The sequence below is a fragment of the Bubalus bubalis genome, chromosome X (genome assembly GCF_019923935.1).
Source record: "Bubalus bubalis isolate 160015118507 breed Murrah chromosome X, NDDB_SH_1, whole genome shotgun sequence".
NCBI lineage: Eukaryota > Metazoa > Chordata > Mammalia > Artiodactyla > Bovidae > Bubalus > Bubalus bubalis.
Genome location: NC_059181.1, coordinates 13171754 through 13195519, shown reverse-complemented (window position 1 = coordinate 13195519; position 23766 = coordinate 13171754). Strand labels below are relative to the sequence as shown.

General features: G+C 43.2%; 1 protein-coding gene and 1 pseudogene across 5 annotated transcripts in view; both read left to right on the top strand.

Moving 5' to 3' along the window:
- The first annotated feature begins 8197 nt into the window (after positions 1 to 8197).
- On the top strand, positions 8198 to 8563 carry LOC102412466 (annotated as a pseudogene).
- Positions 8564 to 18580: 10017 nt separating this feature from the next.
- ADGRG2 (adhesion G protein-coupled receptor G2) overlaps positions 18581 to 23766 on the top strand; it is a 126860-nt gene continuing 121674 nt past the window's right edge. For 3 of the 5 annotated variants that reach the window (XM_006056327.4, XM_006056326.4, XM_006056325.4), the window contains exon 1: positions 18581 to 18743. The gene's annotated coding sequence lies outside the window, so the exon portion shown is untranslated. Of the gene's footprint in view, positions 18744 to 19235; positions 19384 to 23766 lie in introns of those variants that run through there. The other 2 variants (XM_044937520.1, XM_044937518.1) reach the window with 1 other exon arrangement.

Here is a 23766-nt window from a genome sequence, read left to right as displayed (position 1 = left end):
GAGATGACTGTAAACCTTGTAGATAACAAAGTTTTCCCACTTGGATATTCTGTAACCTCTGTATGCCTGAATCTTTAGAATTTGCATGGTGATTTAGGTGATATAAAGGGCTGTCATATATTATCTCATTTAATCCTAAAACCAGCCTTAGAATGGAATGTCATGAGAGTAGAGAATATGTATATCTTGGCCCCTTCCTCAGCTTTAGCACCTCCCACAGTATCTGGCACATAATAGATACTCAATAAATACTTGCTGAATGAATGGATAGGAAAGCTTGATTAGTTTGAGGGTATGGAGAGAAAGACAAGAACCTATAAGCCAATTTAAACTGTGATTCTTATGTCTAGAGCAATATTAATGTACAGTATTAACACCTGGCACATAGTGGACGTGCAATAATATATATTATTTATATATACCTATAATGTATATATGGAGAAGGCAATGGCACCCCACTCCAGTACTCTTGCCTGGAAAATCCCATGGACGGAGGAGCCTGGTAGGCTGCAGTCCATGGGGTCGTGAAGAGTCAGACACGACTGAGTGACTTCACTTTCACTTTTCACTTTCCTGCATTGGAGAAGGAAATGGCAACCCACTCCAGTGTTCTTGCCTGGAGAATTCCAGGGACAGGGGAGCCTGGTGGGCTGCCGTCTATGGGGTCGCACAGAGTCGGACACGACTGAAGCAACTTAGCGGCAGCAGCAGCATAATGTATATATACTATACATATCATATATGCTATTATTATCTACTTTGAGTGTGTGCTAAGTCACTTCAGTCATGTCTGGTTCTTTGTGACACCATGGACTGTAGCCCAACAGGCTCCTCTGTCCATGGGATTTTCCAGGCAAGAATACTGGAGTGGGTTGTCATGCCCTTCTCTGGGGGATCTTCCCGACCTAGGAAACGAACCCAGGTCTCCAGCATTGTAAGTGGATTCTTAACCACTAGCACCACCTGGGAAGGCCATTATATACTTTAATATAGCATCATTTTACTAATTAATTTACATATATATGTACGATTGGTATTAGAATAACTTTAGAACTTGATCATCTAGCCAGAGTAAACTTGACAAATAGAATCCAGTAAGAGGCATTCAAGTGTTTCAGCCCTCTGAGATAGGATAAAATTTCATAACAGTGAAATAAAGCACTCTGGATTGAAAGGTTTTTTTTTATTGACTCTTATCAGATGAAAAAGATAAAAGAAGTTACAAAAGTAAATAAGCCTTGACTTGAACTTACTCAGGGGATTCTGAGAGCAAAACTGACCTCATTTATGGAATCTGAACTTGGAGTTTTCTGCTGGGATAGCCATTACGAAAAAATGTGGGGAGGGGAGTAGGCACAGTAAAGCAGTTTGGTTGTAATAAAGATCATTATGAATGTGTGTAGCTCCAGACTTCACATTCTGACCAAATCTCAGTCAGCTGAGAAGATAACTCCAAATTTCACTTGGTATGTGACCCCAAATTGCTTGCAATGACACCATTGTCTCCTTAAATGGTACCTTTAACCCAGGGTTTCTCCACCTTGGCACCATTGGTATTTTGGACTGGATAATTCTCTGTTGTGGGGAACTGTCCTTTGCGTTGTAGGGTGTGTAGCAACATCCCTGATCTCTATCCACTAGATGCCAGCAGAACTTCTCCCCCACTCAGATTATGACAACAAAAATGTCCCTGGACATTGGCAAATGTGCCCTGTGAGGCAAAATTACCCTCGCTTGAGAATGTTTTGTTGAGGTTGTTGTGTGTGCTCAGTTGTGCCAAACTCTTTGAGATCTTGTGGGCTGTAGGACACTGGGGTCCTCTGTCTATGGAATTCTCCAGGCAAAAATACTGGAGTCGGTTGCCATGCCCTCCTCCAGGGGATCTTCCTCACTGGGGATGGAATCCACATCCCTTGCATCTCGTGCATTAGCTGGTGGATTCTTTACCAACTGTGCCACCAGGGAAGCCCTTTGAGAACCTCTGCTTTCACCCTATGAAGATTTACAGTTAAGTGTAGAGCTAGAGAAATAAATCAGACCTACAGTATAAATATTTTTGTCTTATATGTGGGAATTCTTTGTGTATATCTACTTGCAATGTTTAAGATAATTTTGAGTATTTAGTTGTTTAACAAATTGGCCTTATGTTTCTAACTTAAAATGTGAACATGACTAACTGATTTAGGCTAGTGACGACTAGTTTACCAAGTTTGCAAACCGTATTAGGACATTTGAAAGAACTTATTTAGAAGATTAATTTATTAGATTTATTAGAATCAGCTACAATCTTGAGGTTCTTTGTTAAGAAACCACTGATATTTTTAAACAGAAAATAAAATATATTAAATGTATAAACTTGGCTTCAAATTATTTAAAAGAACTTAATTAATTGGCAAAGGCCCTGTAAAATTACTGATAAAATGCAATTACATTTATAAAGAAACAAAAAGATTTGTAAGTTGATCTTAAAAGCTAAAGAAAGATCTTAGTTTTTGTTTTAAAATTTGCTAATTTAATTTAAATCAAATTTTATTTCCATGAAATAAATTCATTCAAATTAGACTCTGAATAATATTTTCTGTTTGTGAAAGCCATCCTTGAGGACACAAAAGAACTTCACATTGACAATAAGGAGTTAGTTGCCTCATAAGGGGTGTGACTGATGGTTTTACACTTGGTCCCTGGGGGCTCTGAGGAACAGTCTTACATCCTCTTTTTTCACAGAATCACTTTCTGGAATGATGAATAAAATGTATGACTAAAAATGAGAAAATCAAGGGGGATAATGTAGGGAAAAGTATTCCCTCCAAATGAGGGAAAATGGAAGACATTAATATTTGGGAGTTTTTAAAATTTCTTTTGAGGGGAAAAATATTCAGGATAAGTTGTCAATACTCTCCTAAATCAATTTTTTAAAATATGGAGTAAGAAGATATTGTATAAAAGTGTCTAAAAGAGTATTTCTTAAATTTTTATGTCCATACAAATCACTTGGGGATCTTGTGAAACTACCATTTCTTGGACTTCCCAGTGGCCCACTGGTCAAGATTTCACCTTCCAATGCCAGAGATGTTGGTTTGAGCCCTGGTCTGGGAGCTAAGACCCCATATGTCTCATGGCCAAAAAACCCAAAACATAAAACAGAAATAGTATTGTAAAAAATTCAATAAAGACTTTAAAAATGGTCCACATTAAAAAAAAGAAAATACCAGTTCTGTTTTGGAAAGGGATGGCATGATACTTTTTTGGCAGCTCCACCCAGCTTGTGGGATCTTAGTTCCCCAACCAGGGATGAAACTCATGCCCACTACAGTGGAAGTGCGAAGTCTTAACCACTGGACAGCCAGGGAAGTCCCAAAATTGCTTGTTTTATGAAAAAAAAAAAAAGATATAAAATAAAAACAAAAAGCACCACAAATTCTGATGAAGTAGGCCTGGAGTGTGTCCTGAGATTCTGCATTTCTAGCTAGCCCCCAGGTGATTGGTGCCACTACTGGTCGTAGGACCACACTTGAAGTAGCAAGAAAATGAGAGGATCAGGCTTAACAATTCTATTCTCTACAGACAAGAAATAGCCTTAACTTTCATAAGCAGATACCAAAAAAAATCTGCCTTTGTAAGGGAGGGAAATGGAGTGATTAGGGTTGTAGCTGGTGGTCTTTGCTTCCTTATTCACATAGGTGCCAATCGAGGCTCCCACCCTCAGAGACATGGGTATCAACAGCCAATATCAACTGTCATATGTTGAACCAAGATTACAAGAAGCAGCATTCTTAGATCTTTATGCTTCAACCAAGGTCTTTGAGTGTTCTGAAATAGAACAGAAGGCTTATGTCAGGAAGGAAAGCATAGATTTTCTTTTCCTCCCACAGAACATCAAGGTCTTTGTATCTGTGTCTGAGTTCTCTCTTAACTGAGCCTGAAGAATATGGAAGAAATGGGTCTGTGTCAGAAAATTCATGGTCACTAGCATATGTAACAATCTTCTAAGCAAAAACCAGTAAGTAAAAATAAATGTTAGAAGAATCAGAAAATAGTCTTATAAAATGAGACTGATTTGGTGAAGTCTCAGGTGGCCAATGCTATATTCAATGAGCTTGGGGTTTAGGGTTGTGTTGATTTATGAATTTGTTTGGTAATATGGTAAACTGTAAGTCCAGAAAACATGGAATTTTTTTTTAATCCCCATGTCATTGGGTTCTCTGGTTGTGGAATTTCACTTGCATAAAATCACCTCAAAGTCTAGGTACAGCATTTGAAACAAAATTTTTAAAAATTAAACTAATGATTTTTTGTTCTCTGAATAAACTCTGCATTAAAATAGAATATACCAAGCATGATAGTTTTAAAGACCAGTCCTAATTTTGTGACATTTTTATTTTTATAAACTGAGAAAGAACTGTATGGCTGTCAAGGGCACTGAAGATAGGCAATGGAGAAATATTTTCAATTTAATTTACGAAAAAATAATCCCAAACTTCGTTATTGGGTTTTCTCCACTTATAATTAAAACATTTGTATTTTACATCATTAATAATGAGTAACTTTGAGAATAAATGTTTATTTTGGTTAAAAAATGGTACAAAGACTAAAATATTAATGAGAGGGTCCAGAAAAAATTTGAGAGGCAGGGATAGAACTAGAATAATTTATCTTGAGAATTATCAGTATAAATATTAGTAACGACCAACACTGAACCTTTACTGTGTGCTGGATAGTCTACTAAATCCTCAATGCCAGTGCTTCTCAAATTGTACCATGAATAAGAATCATTTGGTGCTCAGTCACTCAGTCGTTTCTGACTATTTGAGACCCCATGTAGCCCGCCAGGCTCCCCTGTGCATGAGATTTCCTAAGCAAGAATACTGGAGTGGGTCTGTTACCGAGTCCAAGCTCGCTCTGCTTACCACACGATAGGCCAATGAATCTGAGAGACGAGGTCTTCAGGCAAGGAAGAGACTTTAATCCGGGAGCCGGCTGACCAAGAAGATGGCAGGCTAGCACCTCAAAATAACCATCTTACTGGGGTCTGGATGCCAGGTACTTTTATAGATCAGAGAGAAAGAAGCAATGAGGAACTAAAGTCAAATGGTAGAATAGAGAGGGAGATGCAGTGGGGAAGTGAAGTGAAGGGTCTTCAGTATTGCAAAACATCTCCAAGGGAATGGCCAGCCTTCAGAAGGGGTATGTTAATCTCTTATATTCACAGGTGGGCAGGGACAAATTCTCTCTCCATGAGCAGAATGAAGGCACTTTAGTTTACTGTCAAGTAGAGGGGCAGGGTCCAGGCAAGCCATTGAGTATGAGTATAATAACAAAAGCAAGTCAAAGAAACAGTTTCCAGCATGGAGTCAGAATTGGCTTCCTCCCTGCCACAGGTTGCCATTTCCTACTCCAGGGAATCTTCCCGACCCTGGGATTGAACCCTCCTCTCTTGCTTAAAGGCAGATTCTTTACCACTGGGGCACCTGAGAAGCCCATAAGAATCATGTAGAATCATTTGGGGATCTTTAAAATGCAGATTTTGAAATGGTACCTCATAGTGGTTTTGATTTGCATTTCTCTGATAATGAGTGATGTTGAGCATCTTTTCATGTGTTTGTTAGCCATCTGTATGTCTTCTTTGGAGAAACGTCTATTTAGTTCTTTGGCCCATTTTTTGATTGGGTCATTTATTTTTCTGGAGTTGAGCTGTAGGAGTTGCTTGTATATTCTCGAGATTAGTTGTTTGTCAGTTGCTTCATTTGCTATTATATCTTCTCCCATTCTGAAGGCTGTCTTTTCACCTTGCTAATAGTTTCCTTTGATGTGCAGAAGCTTTTAAGGTTAATTAGGTCCCATTTGTTTATTTTTGCTTTTATTTCCAATATTCTGGGAGGTGGGTCATAGAGGATCCTGCTGTGATGTATGTCAGAGAGTGTTTTGCCTATGTTCTCCTCTAGGAGTTTGATAGTTTCTGGTCTTACGTTTAGATCTTTCATCCATTTTGAGTTTATTTTTGTGTATGGTGTTAGAAAGTGTTCTAGTTTCGTTCTTTTACAAGAGGTTGAGCATTTCACACCAGTCAGAATGGCTGCGATCCAAAAGTCTACAAGTAATAAATGCTGGAGAGGGTGTGGAGAAAAGGGAACCCTCTTACACTGTTGGTGGGAATGCAAACTAGTACAGCCACTATGGAGAACAGTGTGGAGATTCCTTAAAAAACTGGAAATAGAACTGCCTTATGATCCAGCAGTCCCACTGCTGGGCATACACACTGAGGAAACCAGAAGGGAAAGAGACACGTGTACCCCAATGTTCATCGCAGCACTGTTTATAATAGCCAGGACATGGAAGCAACCTAGATGTCCATCAGCAGATGAATGGATAAGAAAGCTGTGGTACATATACACAATGGAGTATTACTCAGCCATTAAAAAGAATGCATTTGAATCAGTTCTAATGAGGTGGATGAAAGTGGAGCCTATTATACAGAGTGAAGTAAGCCAGAAAGAAAAACACCAATACAGTATACTAACGCATATATATGGAATTTAGAAAGATGGTAACAATAACCCTGTGTAGAGACAGCAAAAGAGATACTTATGTATAGAACAGTCTTATGGACTCTGAGAGAGAGGGAGAGGGTGGGAATATTTGGGAGAATGGCATTGAAACATGTAAAATATCATGTATGAAACGAGTTGCCAGTCCAGGTTCGATGCACGATACTGGATGCTTGGGGCTGGTGCACTGGGACGACCCAGAGGGATGGAATGGGGAGGGAGGAGGGAGGAGGGTTCAGGATGGGGAACACATGTATACCTGTGGCGGATTCATTTTGATATTTGGCAAAACTAATACAATTATGTAAAGTTTAAAAAATAAAATAAAATTAAAAGGAAAAAAAAATAAATAAATAAAATGCAGATTTTGTTTCAGTTGGTCTGGGGGTGGGAAACCTGAGATTTTGCATTTCTAAGAAGCACCCAAGTAATGCAGAAACCACTGGTTAGGTTTGTGAACTAAACTTTGGATAGCAAAATGTTAGTTGGATCCTGTCATTGAATTCTCATGATAACTCAGTGTACTACTAATGTCTCCATTTTGCAAATAGAGAAACTGAGTCCTAGGGAGATTAAGTGATTTGCCCAAATAGTGAGGTCGGCATTCTGACTCTAACTCTACATTTTAAAATTAGAATCATCTAGCCAGTAGTTCTCAGCTCTGGCTGTCTATTCACTCGCTCACTCAGTCACTCATCGTGTCCAACTCTTTGCCATCCCGTGGACTGCAGCATGCCAGGCTTCCCTGTCCTTCACCATCTCCCAGAGCTTGCTCAAACTCATTTTATTTTATTAAAATAAATTTTTTAAATAAAATAAAATACTAAAAAAATTTTTGGCCCCATCGCATGTGGGGTCCTAGTTCTCCAAGCGGGGATAGAACCTGCACCCCTTACATTGGGCCGGCAGAGTCTTAACCACTGGACTGCCAGGGAAGTCCCCTAAAGAGCTTTAAAAATACTGGTGGCTCCACCATTTAAATCAGATTCTCTAAGGATAGTGCTAAGCGTCAGTATTTATTTCAAGCTCCTCGGTGATTGTAATGGGCAGTCAAGTCTGAGTAGCTTTGATCTGGATCAACCCCCTTCTTTTAGAAATAAGGAAATTGAGCCTCCCTCCCCCCAAAAGAGTCAGTGTTTGTAACAAAGAAACCAAGACCCGGGATTCAGTCAATATCCTGAAAGGAAGCCACTCTAATACAGGCTGGGGTTGGGAGGGGGAGATGTTTATCTTTGTTGAAAAAAAAAACACCTTAATTTAAACTTTATTAAACTTTCAAGTAACAAAAGCCTACAGGGTACTCACTCTAAGACACTAAAGATAATCTAAATTAAAGTAATTTACTTTATGTTGAGGAAAAAGTGTATTTGACTGTGTTTCCAGAGACAAAGCAGGATCAGAATAAGCCTCAAAAAGCCAAAAGAATGTAAGGGTTAGTGGATATGCTGGGTCTTAGCATAATTCCTCTAGTTTCTGCTTGGAAGAAACTTTAACAAAGAAAAAAACAACAAACTGTACTTTGGTTGGGTAAAATTATGTAAATATCTCAAGAAATTTCACACCTATCCTCAGTGTGCATAAGATCACCAATTTTGAAGATTTCTAGGTTCACTAAGGAAAGATTACACTCTTTCCAACCCAGGCCCGGCAGAATGGCTCCCACAAAGAAGGGCAGCAAGAAGGGCCCGTCTGCCATCAACAAGGTGGTAAACAGAGAATAAACTATCAATGTTCACAAACACATCCATGGAGTGAGTTCAAGAAGCGTGCCCCTTAGGCACTCAAAGAAATCCAGAAATTTGTCATCAAGAAGATGGGAGCCCCAGGTGTACACCAGGCTCAGTAAAGCCATCTGGGCCAAAAGAATAAGGAATGTCCCATACCATATCCATGTGCGGTTGTCCAGAAAACCAAAAGAAGGTGAAGATTCACCAAACAAACTCTACACATTGGTTACCTATGTACCTGTTGCCACTTTCAAAAATCTACAGACAGTTAATGTGGATGAGAACTGCTGATTCTCCAATAAAGTTATAGACCCTCCAAAAAAAAAAAAAAAGTTTACACTATTCATGAAATGATTCATCCACTCATTCAACAAATATTTGTTAAGCACCTGTTATGTACCAGACACTAGATCCTGAAAATATAGCAGTGAACAGGATAAAGAGGTTACAATCTGAGAAGGGTCCTGCCCATTGTAATGCTCTAGGCCTTCACTTCAAGGGGAGGCATGTGACTTAGGCTTAACCAATCATAATACTCAATTCCCCTCACCATGTGATGGTCCAAGCTGGGCCAGTGAGAGTCTGTCCCTGAGATTATTGTACACAGAACCAGGAGGCAGCAGTTATATTTCTTCTCCGGGATTGCTGTCTGGGCTAACAGAAGCTAGATTGTCTACAACCCTGTCTCATGCAACTTAGCATGAAGAAGCCCTGTGAGAAGGGAGTGGATTGGGACCAATTGCTGAGACAGAGATCTGATGATATAACTTGAATTCCTGTATCCAGAATCCATTCCACGTCTGTCCTTCCCAGATGTATGCACTGTTAGATTCCCTTCCTTACTTAACTCGGTTTGAGTCAAGTTTCTGTCACACACCCAAAAGAGCTCCGACTCAGACTTAGAGACTTATTGAATGAACAAGCAACAGGAACCTCTGAGTTCTTCTAGTACAGGGGCTCTCAAGTGTGATTCCTATACCAGCAGCCTTGGCCTCACCTGGGAACTTGTTTGAGACACCAACCCTGGAATCCTATCCTAAACTTGCTGAATCAGTAAGTCTGGAGAAAGGGCCCAGCCATCAGCTTTAACAAGCCCTCTGGATGATGTCAATCCACACTAAAGTTTGAGAAACTGTTTTAATATAGCCCTTTCCATGTATGTGGAACTAGAAACCCAGAAAAGTTTGGTGACTTGCTAAAGTTCACAAAACTAGTTAGAAGGTGCTTTAGATCCTCTCAGTAATTTGGGGGCTGTGGGCTTTGAGAAAGGAGGGCCACTTGGAGTTTTGAGGGAAGTAACACATGGATTGGCGAATAGAAGGGGAAAAAATATTTTGGGTCAAATAATACAGTATGGTTGGAAACACTTGCTGTGTGTTTCCACAGGAGTTTAGAGAATATTTTATTCATCTTGGCTCCCCAGCTGAGCCAACAACAATGTGTTAAAGCTCCATAGCCAGTGGCAGGGATCCAGGAGAGTCCTTTTTATGTGCCAGCAAAGAGGAATTTCTTAGAAAAGCTACAGAAATTACGCTACTATCACATTTCGCTTGGTGGAGTGAAGGAATAAAGAGGATGAAACAAAAAGCAGGGGATTTCAGTTATTCCTAACAGTCCCACCTCTCTGCTTGGGAGAAAGGGATTTTATTGTTGTTCTTGCCAGGGCAGAAGTTCCCCGGAGGGAAACTGGGCACCTAACCTGGTGACTTGGAGAATAACTTGCGTTTTTTGAACCTTTTTTTTCAGGTGGAAGGAGAGAGCAGCAGTGTTCCAGAGTGTCCCTGGAAACTCTATTTAGGAGCCTGTTTTCCGATGATTTGCCCAGCCTGCCCTGGGGACGTGGTCCATCCAGAGGCAAACCGAAGAGAAGAAAAGCCCTGGCACCAACATTTATGAAGCTTTCATTAGTTTGTCCTTCTCCTCCTCTTGAGTGTACAGATAGGAGGGAGCAGAGCAAAGGATCAAGGGAAGTTTCCAGCACTACGGGTTTTACAGAGTATAAGCTTTTAAGAGGCCATGTACACTTTTCCTTTAGTGTATCTACTCAGGTAAGGCCAATGCCCTCCAGGAAGTTACCTGATAGAAAAACAAAAGCATCACCTTCTCTTATATGAATATATGATTCACACATTCATTCACTCATCAAATACTTATTAACTATCAACTAAGTGGCAGGGACATTGGAAAAGGAAATGGCAACCCACTCCAGTGTTCTTGCCTGGAGAATCCCAGGGACAGGGGAGCCTGGTGGGCTGCCGTCTATGGGGTCGCACAGAGTCGGACACGACTGAAGCGACTTAGCAGCAGCAGCAGCAGGTGGCAGGGACAGGTCTAGCTAGGCACTGGGGACACAGCAGTAACAAAAATAGTAAAAACAACAACAAAAACAACTTTGCCCTTATGGGATGTATGAAACTTAGTTTCTATTGTTTTGGGGAAATAGATAGTAAACAAAACAAGCAAGTAACATAAGTTGGAAGGAGTGCTGTGGGCTGGTCTGAGGAGCCAGTGGGACCACTCACAACAGAAGTACATGGGCGTCTGTCAGAACACTAATGCAGCATGTAGCTATGAGGGAGTGAAGGTCTGAACCAGGGAAAAGAGGGCATGGTGCCTGTGCCTTCAGAGTGGGGTTTAAGAACCAAGAGCAGCCTCTCAGGTCTCACTCCACACCTACTAAAACAGAATCTTCATTTTAAGAAGATCTGTAAGTGAGGCACATTAAAGTTTGAGGAGCATTGGTTTGGCAGACACCAGCTGATTGTCTACCTTCAACCCATTCCTCTCTTCTAGTCTTTTTCAGGCATTCATGCTTCCCCCAAGAAGCTCATATGACTCAGGGTACATTGATCCCATCCCCAGCTGCAGAGTCAGTCTGATGAGTCTATCCAGTGGTGCTCTTAAGTGTGGTTCTCAGGCTAACAATATCAGCATCATTTGGGAGCTTGTTAGAAATGTACAATCAGAAAAGGAAATTCTCAAGACCCCTGCCCTCCACCTCCCCAAGACTACTGAATCAGAAACTCAGGGGTTGGGAGCCGTGCAGTTTGTATTTTAGTAAGCCTGTCTGCTGATTGTGATGCAGGCTTATGTCTGAGAACTACCTGTCCTCACTAGTCATGTTAATCATTTTCCTTGATAGTTACTGGGTCCTGAATCCAGGCTTAAGCCAATCAGTGTCTGGTATTCCCCTGGCAGCTGAACTTGTCCAGTCATGTGACTGAATTTGGCACAAATCAGACTGAAGAGAAGGCTATTGTAGCCATAGTTGAAGGAAGATTTTTCCTTCCCTAACCTTGCTTCCAGGACCCTGCTCCTTCCCTTATTCCTTTGGATACACAAGTGAGGTTGCCTTCTTTGCAGGTGATTGCCAACCCACAATCATGAGGGAAACTAGGCTGAGGACAGAACTGAAACGGTGATAGTGAAAAGGAGCCAGAACCCTCGTACTGTGCCTATTCCCAGAAATAACACATTTTCTTATGATTTAAGCTAGTTGGGTTTGTGGTTTCTTGTACTTATAGCCAAAAATGTCATAACTACAAAGAAGTTATGAGACCAAGGAAGTATGGGGCCAGTGGGCATACCAAAAATATGATGAAGGATGTATTTAGTTAACAGGCATGTTTTTCCACCAAGTTCTCAAACACTAGACCCAGATAGAATGGCTTACAACTCAGGAAAAGCAACTTAGGACAAACAAAATGGAACATGACTTCATGCAATGGGTCCCCAAGTGGTGAACTGACAAAAAATACACAAATAATCTTTTTTAAAAGAGAGGGGGACTTAAGACATCTTAGGTGAAATGAAAAAAGTGGAGTAATACACAAGGTGAGCCTGGAATATATTGTTTCCAGAAAGTAAAAAAGTTCTTGAAAAAGAATGGGACACAGGAACCAACCTGAAAGAGCTCTCAATAACTGAAGCCAAGACAATTTGATAACAAAGTAAATAATGATAGCTTTGAATTATAAAGCAAAGACTAATAATTACCTGTGAGCCCATACTGATATAAATAAGTAATTGAATAAAGAAATGGGAGAGAAGATACAACTCTTACCTATAAAAGAGTTCCAATGAATTAATGTAGATGGAACGAATGAGAGCAATGAAAAACACAGTTAGAACACCCCAGTTATCATTGTTGCCAAGTGTGATCAGCTGCTAAAATGAATGGAAGAAGGTTTGAGGAGAAGCAGGGTATTTGTTTACTCTCAAAGGATCTTCCCCAAGGGAGAAAATGAACGTATAAGACAAACAAGGGTGCCCTAGGGCTATGTCTGTCCAGAGTTTTCCCCTGAAATATGCTCTGTGGTTTCAGAGACAGGTAAACTGAGAGATTCAGTTTAAAACTGCATGTCCAGGACTTCATGGGTTCCTCTAAGAAATAAGAAGGGCCATTGCTGTTCAGAAACCTTCAGTTAGGACTGAGCTGGGTGTGGCCTGGCTCAGAGTGTTGTTCCCTGTGTCCTACTGAAGAACCCAATGGGCTTATCTTCCTCATGACTCCCCATCTCTACCCCAACCCCAAGGCCCTGGGATTGCTCCCTTCGGGAAAGGTGGTGGTGAGTTGCACAAGCTAATGCCAGTGGGCAGATCTACTGGGATGCGTTTAGTTTTCTATGGATTCTCTGGTTGGTTTTCTGTGTTGGCACGGGCCCATTCTCAGTCCCTCCCAAATTGGAACACATTCTCTGAAAGGGCTGGATTCATCATCCACATCTTGGTGGAGGTCAAAGTCTGGTTTCATTTTTCATTCAACTGCTATTTGTAACTTTCACTGAACAGAATGACACCATGTCCAACTGTCTTCCTTCAGTATTTAAATGAGAGTTTTTTGCCTCCCATGAGAGTGTGTGATTTCCTTGTCTCTTGCATTGTGCAACAGGCTCACCACCATTACAACTAGAGCCATGTTATGGAGAAAAAATTTTGCTGTATCACACAGTGACCTCACTCACATCAGCAGTGACTGGTTTCTCACCTAAATCCACCAAAGCCTGCACCACAAAGGATGAGATCACATCACCAGAGACTTCTCTGGTCTGAAGGTGAGTGCCTGGAGGGCTGGGATCACCTCTTGCTCATCTTCATCTGCCCAGAGTCCGGTACATAGTAGGTGGGATAGTCATCAGTGCATGAAGTATGATGACATACCTCCCCACTTCCTAGGTCCTTGTAGGGCTGCATTTCCCAGCTCTCTGTGCCTGGGCGCTACTATGGGAATGGTGCCAGTTGGTGAGTTGGGAGAAGTGCTGCAGATCACTTCTGGGCTGGAGCATTGAAATGCTTGTGGTCTAGAACTTTCTTTTCCTTCTAACTCAGCAATCTGCCTTGTTTGAGAAGGTGGTTACTCAGTCAGCCTGGATCTCTGAGTGACTGCAGGAAGTAGAGCTCCTTGTTCCAACCTTTAATGACAATGTAGTGTAAGACATAAACCTTTGTTCCATTGTGCATGCTGTCTGCTAAGTCACCTTAGTCATGTCCAGCTCTTTGAGATGCTATGGACCATAGCCCACCAGGCTCCTCCATCCATGGGATTCTCTAGGCAAGAATACTGGAGTGGGTTGCCATGTCCCCCTCCAGGGGATCTTCTGGACCCAGGGATCTTATGTCTTCTGCATTGGCAAGCAGGTTCTTTACCACTAGCACCACCTGGGCCATAGAGACTTTGAGAATGGTTAGGCAATGGCAACCCATTCCAGTACTCTTGCCTGGAAAATCCCATGGACGGAGGAGCCTGGTAGGCTGCAGTCCATGGGGCCGCGATGAGTTGGACAGGACTGAGCGACTTCACTTTTACTTTTCACTTTCATGCATTGGAGAAGGAAATGGCAACCCACTCCAGTGTTCTTGCCTGGAGAATCCCAGGGACAGCAGAGCCTGGTGGGCTGCCGTCTATGGAGTCGCACAGAGTCGGACACGACTGAAGTAACTTAGCACTGCAGCATCCCTCAGCTGGTAAAGAATCTGATTGCAATGCAGGAGACCTGGACTTGATCCCTGGGTTGGGAAGGTCCCCTAGAGAAGGCAACTGCTACCCACTCCAGTATTCTGGCCTGGAGAATTCCATGGACTGTATAGTCCACGAGGTCGCAGAGTCAGACACGACTGAGCAACTTTAACTTAATCACATACAGCAGCATCACCTAGGCTATCCTCACCGATACTGTAGACATTAAAAATAAAATAAAATGTTTGTTGTAGGAATGAATGACTTAAACCAGAAGGGACTTCTGAGCAGTGGTAGCTCCAGAATTTCTAGGGAAATTCAGAACTTGGTAAGCTGATTACAATTTTGTGGGAAGTGGGAACCATGTTGACTAGGGGATTTTTATTTATATCAGATCAGATCAGATCAGTCGCTCAGTCGTGTCTGACTCTTTGCGACCCCATGAATCGCAGCACGCCAGGCCTCCCTGTCCATCACCAACTCCTGGAGTTCACTGAGACTCACGTCCATCGAGTCAGTGATGCCATCCAGCCATCTCATCCTCTGTCGTCCCCTTCTCCTCCTGCCCCCAATCCCTCCCAGCATCAGAGTCCTTTCCAATGAGTCAACTCTTCGCATGAGGTGGCCAAAGTACTGGAGTTTCGGCTTTAGCATCATTCCTTCCAAAGAAATCCCAGGGCTGATCTCCTTCAGAATGGACTGGTTGGATCTCCTTGCAGTCCAAGGGACTCTCAAGAGTCTTCTCCAACACCACAGTTCAAAAGCATCAATTCTTCGGCGCTCAGCTTTTATTTATATAGCACACTGTTTTTGTTAGATGCCTTTTATTTGGAGTGTTGGAATGTTGGTGTAGATTGTGGAGGCCTAAAACACCCCACGCCAACTGTTAGCACTACCACTAGAGCTTAGATTGATCTTGTCACCCCTTATGTATATTTTATAAATGGGGAAACTGCAGTCTAAGTGACTGCAGCAGTTAGTTTGTGGCAAAACTGGTAGGCCCCAAATCCTTCATTTCCTGATTGTCAGATAAACATTACCTGATTGTCTATCTGATGCATTTGCCATCTCAACAGTCCACCTTTTATATTCAGACATTGAGATTACAGGAACTGGAGAATAACACTGCCTGATTCCATTCCTGGCTCTACCACATCATAGATGGATATCTTAGGAGAAGCTACTTAATCTCTGCGTGCCTCAGTTTCCTCAGGTACAACCCACAGTGGGTTGGCATGAGGGTTTAGTAACAAAGTACAAAGTATGTAAAAACTGAGTAAGTATGTTCATCAGCCTAGTTCCTCTTCCCACTGTTGTGACTTGCACCCATGTTCTCGCTGTGCTCATTTCCCCTGGAAAATAATGAATCTGTTTGAGGCCACTGTGTGGTATATCTTTAGACTATTTGGCCACAGGTAAAGTTGCATTTCAAGTTCTGAGGAAAGAGCTGGGCCCTGAGCACAGGCGAGCTGCCCTCCTCTGCCACCTCCCTTTGCTGCCTACACGGGGCCCACCAGTGGGAGGGAGCAACAAGATGAAGACTTATGCCTTCCCTGCAAGGTCGCTGCCATGTTTCCTGAGCAACTGAGGTCTGGGAATCAAACTGTATCACTGGGGAATTCCCTGGCAGTCCAGTGGTTGAGACTTCACCTTCCAATACAGAGGGTGTGGGTTCTATCTCTGGTAGGGAGCTAGGATCCCACATGCCTTGAGGCAAAAACCAAAAGAACAAGAGAAATGGAATATTTCCTGCCACATCGGTGAACAAAGGATGTCATAGTCATCAGCAATTCCAGCCACCATGGAAGGTGAGCTGGTGAGCCCTGAGGGAACTCAGGAAGGAAAAGAATATCTGCCATCTAGTAGCCATCAAACTGCAGTCGCTCCCTAAGATGAGCCCTGAGGAAACTCAGGATGTGAAGAAAAAAACAAAACAGGAAACTGGCTCCAGATAGCTGAGGTGCTGCTGCTGCTAAGAATTTCAAGCAACTTTTACTATGAGCTCTACATATTTTAACTTTTTATTGAAGTAAAAGATACATAGAGAAAAGTACACATATCATAGGTGAACAGCACAATGAATTTTCACAAACTTAACACATCCATGTAAGTGGCATCCAAATCGAGAAACATTGCCTGTACCCCATAAATCCTCTGTATCATCCTTGTAATTCCTTCCAGTCATCAACTCCCCAGTGACCACCATCCTGACTTCTAACTTCATAGATTGTCTTTGCTTGTTGTATACTTTGTATAAACGGAACCACATAGTATGTCTGCTTTTGTGTCTGGTTTCCTTTGCTCAGTATTGTTTCTGAGGTCCGGCTACACTGAGCGTAGCCGTGGCTTGTGCATTCTCTGTCTGGTATTCCATTTTGAGAGGATACCACTGCAATGTTTTCAATCCATTCTACTGCTGATGGGCATTTGGGTAGTTTCCAATCTGAGGCTATTACAAATTCATGGCTATGGACATTCTTGTTCCTATCCTCTGGTAGACATATATGCACTAGCTTCTGTTGAGTATATACCTAGAAGAGGAATTGGGACATTGGGTAGTTGTGTGCTCATTTTTAGTTGATTCTGCCAAATAGCAGTGTGTAAGATTTCTGGTGGTTCTACACAATATGAAGTCTATATTCTCTAACATATGTAAGTGTTAATGCAAATGTGAACAATTGAACCCTTTGGAATAGCATTCAATCTGTTTATTAAGAATACCATTTCAATGCCATTCTCCCAAATCATCCTACCCTCTCCAATTAAAATAAATAAATAAAAATAAATAAAAAGTAAAAGTAGAATAAAAAATACTATTTTTTTCCTTATCACAATTCTGCTTCCAACTTGTTATGTTACCTGGATGAGCTTCCTGTCATCCACTCCCCCTTAATCCAACAAGTCAAAAGTCTCTCTGAAAACACTTTCCATTCATTTATCCAGCTAGACTGTTATGAATGTTAATAAATTGGTGTTTGCAAAACAAAATCAATCCCTCCTGCAACGCGGAGTATATCTCTCACGGGCGTTGTGTTTAATATGACAAGAGTTAGGCAGGAGTGTGCTCTGCAGATCTGCACTTTTAAAACATCCTCTCCAAAGCTCTGGATGCAATTCAGAATTTTGGTGGTAAAGAAAAATGGAATATTCTCCTGTAGGTTTTAGCGGAAGAGACTGCGTGCATTTAAAGTGGTAAAATATCTTGCAAATATTGGAGTTAGTTGACTACAAGGAGGAGGGCTGGAGAGGGTAGTGTGGGGGAGGGTGTAAAAGGGGCCAGAGGGCGTTGAGTGCCAATAACCAATCTTATTGTAGGACCGAGCTAAGTTCCTCTAGGCCTATTTTATCATCCAGTAACTGGAGAAGGAAATGGCAACCCACTCCAGTGTTCTTGCCTGGAGAATCCCAGGGACGGGGGAGCCTAGTGGGCTGCCGTCTATGGGGTGGCACAGAGTCGGACACGACTGAAGCGACTTAGCAGTAGCAGCAGCAGCAACACTGGTTCAGATCAGATCAGATCAGATCAGTCGCGCAGCCGTGTCCGACTCTTTGCGACCCCAGGAATCGCAGCACGCCAGGCCTCCCTGTCCATCACCAACTTCCGGAGTTCACTGAGACTCACGTCCATCGAGTCAGTGATGCCATCCAGCCATCTCATCCTCTGTCGTCCCCTTCTCCTCCTGCCCCCAATCCCTCCCAGCATCAGAGTCTTTTCCAAACACTGGTTAGGTGGTGTGTAAATCCTGTCCAGATCTACTTTTTTATTCTAGACTGTGCACAAGTAGGAGATACTGACAGAAAAGGTAGAGGGGACCAGGGACAACTCACTTAATATTCCACCCCATCCTCCCCCAGCAGCCATTGCGCTGGGGATCCCAGTTCCTAGGTATCTGGTGTATCAGGTAACCACGGAGCTGAATTCATTCTCAGGACCTTTTTCTTTTACCAACTTCTCCAAATCCCCCCCTCCAAGCGGTCTGACCTCTGCATCAGAAATATTGTGGCAGAGGGGCGACCTCGGGTTTCCCACCCATCACACTGCACGGTGCTGAAAGTGGTGGGACAAGCATTGGGGTACCAGGGCGACCCCTAAAGGTGAGCGGCTGAGCGTGGAGTCTGGGGTCCCCGAGGGGCACGCCGAACCGGATGCGGGGCGTCGGAGGAGCAAGCGGTCCAGGAAGTCCGGAAGCGTCGCGGGGGCCTCCGCAGGGTGGGGTGGGCCGCCCCGCCCCCAGCCTGAGCTCCACGCCGGGCTTCGGCCGCCGGGCGGTTCACTCACACCCTTCTTCCTCCGCGCCCCGCCCGCTCCCCACCTCCGCGCCTAGCCTCGTCGCCGCCGAACGCCGGACGCGCCACGCCGCGTTAGGCAGCTGGAGAGTGTGCAGGCGAGCCGTCCGGGAGCGGCGGGGGCGGTACCCAGCCGGCGGGCGGGAGTAGGAGGGACGCGGCCCGAGGGAAGGGGAAAAAGGAGGGCTGGAGAGCGCCAGCGGCGAGGCCGTCGGCGAGGACCGGCAGGTAAGCGCGCCGCGCGGGATGGGTCTGTCTCCGCGGGTTTCTGCGACCCGGCCGGGGAACTGGCGACGGGCGCGGGCGGCTGGGGCGTAGCGCCGGGACGTAGAGTGCGACGGGACGGCGGGACGGCGGGACGAACGCTCCCTCCGCGCGACTGAGGCTCGGCGGAGCTGGGTCCCGGGACCGCCCTGAAAGGCGGGGGCCGAGGGCCGAGCTCCGTGGGCCGGCACCCCGACAGTGAGAGAATGCGCGCCGCGAGAAAGGGGCTCTGGCGACGCGTTCTGTGAGGGAGAGGGGTGTGTGTGTCCTGAAGCTTAAAACGGCCTCCAGCTCTCCCCCTCCCCCCAACCCTCCGCGAAAAGGAGGCACGAGCCGTGTTTGCGCCGGCGGTCTTCGAGAACCGACTGGCGGGGACTCAGTTTGTCGCGCCGCTCAGTGGGTGCGGCGGAGCCCGAGGAGCGCGGACGCGCCCCGGGCCCCGGACGGCTGGGCGCTGCCGCGTCAGACTGGACCCAGAGCAGGTGGCTACGGGCGCGGCGCGATGGAGCGGCAGCTAAGAGCCTGAGGGTGAGGATGGGCTGGAGGCCTCGGGTGAGCGCTTTTCGACAGCGACTTGCCGCGTCCAGGCTCCGGAGCGTTTCAGGTGAGAAGGAGCGCTGACGGACTTCCTGAGAGCCAAATGAGGCAGGCGGCGGAGGTTTTCCATGGCTGCTTCGACAGTGACTCTTCTTTGTGTGTACTGTTCCCATACGAATTCCCTGGGGACCTTGTTAAACTACAGATTCTGATTCAGTAGGTCCGGCCGGGGTGGGGCCCGACCGTCTGCACTTGTGACAGGCTCCCAGATGCTGCTGCTGCTCCGTGGACCACATGGCAGGCCTCGCAGAAATACTTTTTGTCCAACAGACTGAAAACCTTAGGAACATTGGGAGAGGAGATCCTAAGGCTTTACAATCCCACCTCCTCCCCAAATACACAAATTTCAAAGATTCCTACTCATTTAGTAGCAAAACACCTTACTCTTCTTACTGCGTTACTAGTCAGGTATATTATCTGATAGAGCTGGCTTCATGGACATGCAGCCTGTATTTGGTTTAATGTTCTGCAGTCGCTTGTCGAAATTCTGAATAATTTTTGAACAAGGGGCTTTGCAGTTGGCCGTCGAAATTCTGAATAATTTTTGAACAAGGGGCTTTGCATTTTTATTTTGCAATTGGCCCTATAAATTATGGAGCTGATCCTAATAATAGTCACCATAGGCAGAAAAAGGACCCCATTTCTTTGATCGGGTTGGGAGCTGGTGGGTGATGGAGAGTGAAGGTTTATTAAGTAAATACTAGCTAAATGTTGCAGTTCCTTCCATCTCTTAACTTCTCAGCTATTTTAAGAGATAAGCCTATGTGTATAATCTCAGTTACACATGGTATGCCAGTATTTTTAAATCAATAATTTATCAAGAGCTTAATTATTAATACAATTAAGTTTAATTTTGTTATAGTTTATGGGTTGAGCGACGAAAGTGTATGCCATTTCCAAAGAATTTGGGGGGGTTCTGTTTAGTGTCCGAAGTTTTGCTTAGTTAAGATCTAAAGTGAGCTGGACACCGCTTAGTTGGCTGCTTTTTCAGCTCAAGTGCAAAGCTGGAAAACAAAAAGTGGCCACATTTTGAAGCTGCTCAGGGGTTATTGCTTTACAGGGCCTCAGTGCGATGCCAGCCCCTATCGGGTTCCCTCTGCTTTTATCATTCCCACATCCTGGCAAGGTGACTTGCAGTAAAAGGGGGATAGAGCAGATTTTGCTGTTGAAAAACACTGAAGAAGTGCAGGACCAGCATCAGTGTTTTCTTTGTGAATAATCCTTGCCCCAAACCCACAGATTTCAGATGTGTGTGCTTTTCTAGGAAAAAAAAAAAAAAAGGTTGGTGACACAGAAAAGAAACAAAGAAGGAACTTTAATTATGGATATGATTTTGTTCAGCAGAAGGAGGAAAAAATCTGAGAAATGGCATTTCATTGGTGGGTTTAGCAGGCAAAGGAGAGCTGCCGTGTTTCTGGTACCAGGAGCAGCCTTTCAGAAATGGCAAAGTGAGTTTGCTCAGGTGTTAGAGAGAGCTAGTGAAGAAGCTGCTCTTCTGTGGCTAACGTGGTCATTCTGGGTGCTCCCGTGTGACTAGCGTTTTCATCGCTCACATGAAACCGACCAACACATTTTTCCATTTCGCCGCCTGAGAGGGCCAAGTTACTTCAGATACACACTACAAACTGGGAAGAGTACCATTACTTCAAAAAGAAAGAGAGGGGTGGGGGGGAGGAGAAAAATGCATATCTGTTAGTAGTTCTGAAGGTACAAAGGAGAGAGTCTCTACCTTAAAATAGAGAAAAACAATTTTTCTTTTAAAATATTTTTAGTTTTAAAAATACATGGGTCTTTAATCCACATGGAAATTATTTGAGGGGCATGGTATGAGGTAGGAGATGTTGGATGTTAAGAAATGGGCTAAACATTTGGGAAAAATTATCATAAATTCCCTCAATCAAATAAAAGTCTGTGAACACTCTGTTCCATTTAAAAATCTACTTAATTAATTCTTGAGCTGATTCCATGCTTTAAAAATTTAAGTGCAGTTTATTTAGAATAACATTCACCCTTTTTAGTATATAGTTCTATAAGCTTTGACAAATACTTGCACTCATGTAACCACCACCATGGTCAAGATCTAGAAGAAGTCCATCACTCCAAAAAAATTCCTTATGGACCCTTTGTAGTCAGCCCCTCCCACCACTCACAGCTCCTGGCAACTGCTGGTTTCTTTTCTGTCCCTATAAATTTGTCTTGTCCAGAATGTCTTGTGAATGGCTTCATACACGATGTAGCCTTCTGAGTCTGACTTTTTTCACGTAGCATATGAGATTCACTCATGTTGTGTGAATCACTAATTTGTTCCTTTTTATTGCTGGGTAATATCCCATATTTTGTCCATTTACCAACTTTTGGTGATTATGAATAGGGCTAATATAAACATTCACATACAGCTTTCTGTGTGAATGTAAATTTTCAGTTCATTCCAGTAAGTAACCCAGAAGTAGGATTGCTGTTTTGTGTGGTAAATTTAACTTGATAAGAAACTGCTGAACTTTTCTTAAATGGCTACTCCATTGCCCACTCCCACCAGTGTGGGAGAGATCCCATTGCTTGGCATCCTTGATAGTGCTTGGTATTGTCAGCTTATTTTATTCCAGCAGGTTTATGATGGCATCTCTGTGGTTTTAGTTAACACTTCCCTGATAACTAATGATGTTGAGCATCTTTTCATGTGCTTTTTGATCATTTGTGTATCTTTTATGAAATGTCTGTTTTTTAATTGTATTGTGTGTTGTCTTACTGAATCATAAAAGTTCCCCATACATCTGCACACAAGTTCTCTGTCAGATACATGTATTGCAAACATTTGCTTTTAGTCTGTGGCTTGCCATTTCATTTTCTTTATTTTTTTAAAAACAGTTGTGGTAGGAACACAACATGAAATTTACCCTCTTAAATTTTGAAGTGTACAGCACAGTCTCGTGAACTATAGGCATGATGTTGTACAGCAGATAGCTGGAATGTTTTCCTCTTGCATGACTGAAACTTTATACCGTCCATTTATACCGTCCGAACAGCAATTCCCCATTTCCCCCTCCCTGTAGCCCCTGGCGACCACCATTCTACTCTCTGTGAGTTTGACTGTTTTAGTTGACTCATACCTCATAATATGTGGAATTAATGACTTTTTCTTTTGAAGAGCAAGCATTGTAAATTTCGATAAAGTCTAATTTATCAGGATTTTTCCTTCTATGAATACCACTTTCAGTAACCTGTCATAAATTGTCTTCCTCCTGTTTAGCAATATTTTTTCTTATGCTGCCTTCTGGATATTTTATAGTTTACCTTTTATATGTAGGTTTTTTACTTCATTTTCAGTTGATTTTTGTATGAGTCAAGGTTCACTCTTTTCCATATAGATAGCCAGTTGTTGCAATACCATTTGTTGAAAAGACTATACTTTTCCCTCATTGTATTCCCTTGACCTCTTTGTCAGAAATGAATTTACTTTATGTGTGTGCTTTGAACTTTGAACTCTATTCTGTTCCATAGATTTGTACATCTGTTCTTAGGCCAGTACCACACTGTGAGGTGCTACACATTCTTGTTAGGTAAATTCCTGGATTGTTTTGTGTGTAATTTGTATTGCTTTTAGAAATTGTATCCTTCTTTCTCCATTTCATTTTCTTATGACTGTACTATTGTACATTCAGGTGGCAGAGTTGTAAAGAATCTGCCTGCCAGTGCAAGAGACACAAGAGGGGCAGGTTCAGTCCCTGGGTCAGGAAGATCCCCCAGAGTAGGAAATGGCAACCCACTGCAGTATTCTTGCCTGGAAATTTCCACAGACAGAGAAGCCTGGCGGGCTCCTGTCCATGGGGTCACGAAGAGTTGAACACAACTGAGCGTGCATGCACACACCGAGTATTATATAGACAGGCTTTTTAATTTTTTTGTAGGTCTAGCATAATCAAGTCATGTTACTAAACTGTCATTAATTCTTATAGTATTTCAGTCAATTTTCTTCGATTTTAAAGGTAAATAAGCTATCTACAAATGGCAATGGTATAGATATCCCTCCCTGCCCCTGATATTTTTTCCTCCACGTGTCTGCTCTCCTTAGTGGCTGGGCTGCCCTATGGAGCAGGTGGAGGAGGAACATCTGACTCGGGTGGAAATGCTTCTCCTTGCTTACTGCTAGGTATTATGCTTGCTGTGGAGTTCTGGCATTTGCCCTTATTAGTACCTTCTGGAGGTTTTCTTTGCATTTCATTTTTAGCTTCGAAGTGTTAAAAAATTTCATTTTAAAATCTCTTGTTCTGTTTGGATGATTTTTTTTGTTTCATGGAAAAGCCTAAGAGTTTAGAGGTGAGTCAGTCTTGCTGGCTTTGGAGGGTCATATTTTGATTTTCCTGGAGGAGCAGATAGTGTAGCAGAAGTCAAT